The following is a 4,660-nucleotide window of genomic DNA, read 5'->3' as shown; positions in this document are numbered from 1 at the left end:
CAGTGGTAGCTGGATCAGGATAATGGCTGAGGGACGGCCCCCTGGAGGTGTGCTTAAGTGTAGAAAGTTTTTTATTAACATTTAAAACTGCCTAGCTTGCTCCTGCATAGGGTGCCATTAACCCAATCGTGAAGGTTGTATGAGGGGCTGCGACTGTCGGAGGACCTAAGAGAAAAAAGGAGTGCTCTGTGCTGACTGGCGTCCTATTCAAGCACAATTTGAAGTGTAGTAAACACGGTTTACTATGCTTCAGTTAAAAATGAACACAGGAGCGATTAGTACAGATCACTCACTGTGTTGATTCATTTATCCATCTTGAAACACCCCCACAGAAGTGGGCGGGAGAGGAGGGGAGGGGAGCTGGCAGCACTGCAGGGTGGAGACAGGGGGCACCAGGAAGCTGCGGGAATAATCGCTGCACAGGGTGATTAGGGTGTGCCCCAGCACACCCTGTGGGCACTCGTATGCCAAAGATAAGAAATCTTCCACGGCCTCTGAGTCTTCTTTAAAAGTTTTCAATTTCTACCCCTTCTGAGGGAGGCAGTTTCACTTCTTACTCAAGTAGAGAAGGTGGAGGTGGAAAAGAAGCCCAAAGTTTTTACGCTTTAGACAGTGTTGGCTAAATTAGGGATGTTAGTTGTCCGAGATATTGACATAGTTGAAGAGAAATCTGACTTGGTCAGATAAGCCGCTTGTTGTGGCCTGCGATCGAGCTAAAATCATAAGCAAAGACCGATATTAGGGAAACAATGTCACTCTAAACAGATTAGAGGATTGAAGCTTGCTCGCCTCAGTTTTTGCCACAATTCCATTGCGCTTGGTTTCTGCCATTGCTCTTAGTGTGGCGATTTCCCAGTGGGGTACACAAGGACTAGGGTGCAGAACCGGTGTGAACTTGTCTGGAGAAGGATACTCAGCAACCCAGGTGTTGACCATCCCGTAGCAAAATCTTTGTGAAAAAAGGGCAGGAGGAAGTGCCTTATAAAGACCTGAAGGAGGGAACTGACTAACAGTGTGACCTGTGGTGTCCTGGTCATCCACCCGAGACTAAGCTCTGAATGGTGGAAACTTTGCTGCCAAGTTAGAAAGTTTAAAACACTCAATAAGTAAATAAAGTCAAACACAATCCTTGGTTTCAGGATCCTTTTAACATAAACACGAATACTATTCAGGAGACATTAATATGTGTATTGCAAGTAGTGGAATTCTTAGGTCTCATACTTTCTGCAAGGCTACAGCAATGGTCTTACCTTTTCACAACGTTGGTCCCTATACACAGTATCTCACAAAAGTAAGTACACCCTCACGTTTTTGTAAATATTTTATTCTATCTTTTCATGTGACAACACTGAAGAAATGACACTTTGCTACAATGTAAAGTAGTGAGTGTACAGCTTGTATAACAGTGTAAATTTGCTGTCCCCTCAAAATAACTCAACACACAGCCATTAATGTCTAAACCGCTGGCAACAAAAGTGAGTACACCCTAAGTGAAAATGTCCAAATTGGGCCCAATTAGCCATTTCCCCTCCCCGGTGTCATGTGACTCATTAGTGTTACAAGGTCTCAGGTGTGAATGGGGAGCAGGTGTGTTAAATTTGGTGTTATCGCTCTCACTCTCTCATACTGGTCACTGGAAGTTCAACATGGCACCTCATGGCAAAAAACTCTCTGAGGATCTGAAAATAATAATTGTTGCTCTACATAAAGATGGCCTAGCCCACAGGTGTTATAAGAAGATTGCCAAGACCTTGAAACTAAGCTGCAGCACGGTGGCCAAGACTATACAGCCGTTTAACAGGACAGGTTCCACGCAGAACAGACATCACCATGGTCCACCAAAGAAGTTGAGTGCACATGCTCAGCGTCATATCCAGAGGTTGTCTTTGGGAAATAGACGTATGAGTGCTGCCAGTATTGCTGCAGAGGTTGAAGGGGTGGGGGGTCAGCCTGTCAGTGCTCAGACCATACGCCACACACTGCATCAAATTGGTCTCCATGGCTGTCGTCCCTGAAGGAAGCCTCTTCTAAAGATGATGCACAAGAAAGCCCGTAAATAGTTTGCTGCAGACAAACAGACCAAGGACATGGATTACTGGAACCATGTCCTGTGGTCTGATTAAAACAACATAAACTTATTTGGTTCAGATGGTGTCAAGCGTGTGTGACGGCACCCAGGTGAGGAGTACAGAGAAAAATGTGTCTTGCCTACAGTCAAGCATGGTGGTGGGAGTGTCATGGTCTGGGGCTGCATGAGTGCTGCCGGCACTGGGGAGCTACAGTTCATTGAGGGAACCATGAATGCCAACATGTTCTGTGACATACTGAAGCAGAGCATTATCCCCTCACTTTGGAGACTGGGCCACAGGACAGTATTCCAACATGATAATGACCCCAAACACCTCCTTGATGCCCACTGCCTTGCTAAAGAAGCTGAGGGTAAAGGTGATGGACTGGCCAAGCATGTCTCCAGACCTAAACCCTATTGAGCATCTGTGGGGCATCCTCAAATGTAAGGTGGAGGAGCGCAAGGTCTCTAACATCCACCAGCTCTGTGATGTCATCATGGAGGAGTGGAAGAGGACTCCAGTGGCAACCTGTGAAGCTCCGGTGAACTCCATGCCCAAGAGGGTTAAGGCAGTGCTGGAAAATAATGGTGGCCACACAAAACATTGACACTTTGGGCTCAATTTGGACATTGTCACTTAGGGGTGTACTCACTTTTGTTGCCAGCGGTTTAGACATTAATGGCTGTGTGTTGAGTTATTTTGAGGTGACAGCAAATTTACACTGTTATACAAGCTGTACACTCACTACTTTACATTGTAGCAAAGTGTCATTTCTTCAGTGTTGTCACATGAAAAGATAGAATAAAATATTTATAAAAATGTAAGGGGTGTACTCACTTTTGTGAGATACTGTAGGTCCAGGCATGGTATGGTGGGCATACCCCCGGAGGGGTCTTCAGGCACTGGGAACCATAGGAATGGACCACAGCCTCGGACATGTACAGCACCCTGTGGCTAACTACACGCAATACACCAAGTGCCAAGGTGAGTGCCCAAGTAGGATCTAGTGCCTGAAAAATCATTACAGGCCATCCCCACAGAATGGGGTCCGGGAACGGTTCCTGATTTGTTTTTTTTTAGGTTGCACTGATCCAGATACCCTGCTTCTGTCATTGTAGTAGAAGGCAGTAAAGAGATTGATGTTAGAGTTGATTGAATAATTTAAAAGTAAATAAGTAGTAAGCATAGAATGGTCTCCATATAGGAGGAGAGGAGGTCCATCACCTACAGGACACTAGCAAAAAACGAGGTCTAGCAGAGTTGGGTAAGGCTATAGGGGTATGTCCAAAAGCTTTGCCAGTGTCCAATCACCTGAAGGTAGCAGCCTATAACCTAGGGTCTAAGACTATGCAGCCTGTGTCCTGTACTGTATGAAAAAGATAGGAAGATTGTTTAGTGTACTACTTCATAACATTTCTAGATGTTCCCTATAACATAGCAAATCTTCACTTTTTGAGTTTATGTCTATGCTTTTAGTGAAAGCCAACACTTTTGAGTGTTAAAAAAAAAAAAAGGATGCGCTCTGCTGTTAGGCATAATCCTCTATTTAGCCTAATATGTTTATTTCCTATTATCGTCGGCTCCTCTAGTGGCTATAATGTGGTATTTTCCTGATTAAGGTGCTTCAGGGGGGAAAAAAGGGGGGGGGGGGAGAGAAGTGGAGAAAATAACAGGGAGAGAGGAGGGAGGGAAGAAAAGGGGGTGGAGACAGAGGAAAGGAGAGGGGGTGAGAGAAAGGAGAAGGGGGAAGAGAGAGAAAGGAGGGGGTGGGGGAAGAGAAAGAGAGAAGGGTGGAAAATAAAAAAGGGGGGAGAGAAAGAGGGGGTGAGGAAGGGGGAGAGAGTGGGAGGAGAAAGACAGAGAGAGAGAGGGGGGAGAAAGAGAGGGGGGGGGAGAAAGAGAGAGAGAGAGAAAGAGAGAGAGGGGGAGAGAAAGAGAGAGAGAGAGGGGGGAGAGAAAGAGAGAGAGGGGGGAGAGAAAGAGAGAGAGGGGGGGAGAGAAAGAGAGGGGGGAAGAGAAAGAGAGGGGATGGAGGGAGAGAGAGGGGGGGAGGGAGAGAGAGAGGTGGGGAGGGAGAGAGAGAGGTGAGGGAGGGAGAGAGAGAGGTGGGGAGGGAGAGAGAGGGGGGAGGGAGAGAGAGGGGGAGGGAGAGAGAGGGGGAGGGAGAGAGAGGGGGAGGAGAGAGAGGGGGGAGGGAGAGAGAGGGGGGAGAGAGGAGGAGGGAGAGAGAGGGGGAGGAGGAGAGAGGGGAGAGAGGGAGAGGGGGAGAGGGAGAGGGGGGAGAGGGAGAGAGAGAGAGGAGAGGGAGGAGGGGAGAGAGAGAGGGAGGAGGAGAAGGAAGAGAGAGAGAGAGGGAGGAGGGAGAGAGAGAGAGGGAGGAGGGAGAAGGGAGGGAGAAGGAGAGAGAGAGAGGAGGGAGGAGGGAGAGAGAGGGAGGGAGAAGGGAGAGAGAGAGGGAGGAGGGAGAGGAGAGAGAGAGAGGGAGAGGGAGAGAGAGAGAGAGAGGGGGGGATTGGGAGGGGAGTAGAGAGTGGGGGGAGGAGGAGAGAGGAGGGGGGAGGAGGGAGAGAGAGAGGGGGTGGGAGGGAGAG

The sequence above is a fragment of the Pelophylax lessonae genome (assembly GCF_965119305.1).
Source record: "Pelophylax lessonae genome assembly, chromosome: 2".
Lineage (NCBI taxonomy): Eukaryota > Metazoa > Chordata > Amphibia > Anura > Ranidae > Pelophylax > Pelophylax lessonae.
The sequence above is the reverse complement of the archived record's forward strand: the minus strand, read 5'-3'. Positions refer to the sequence as shown.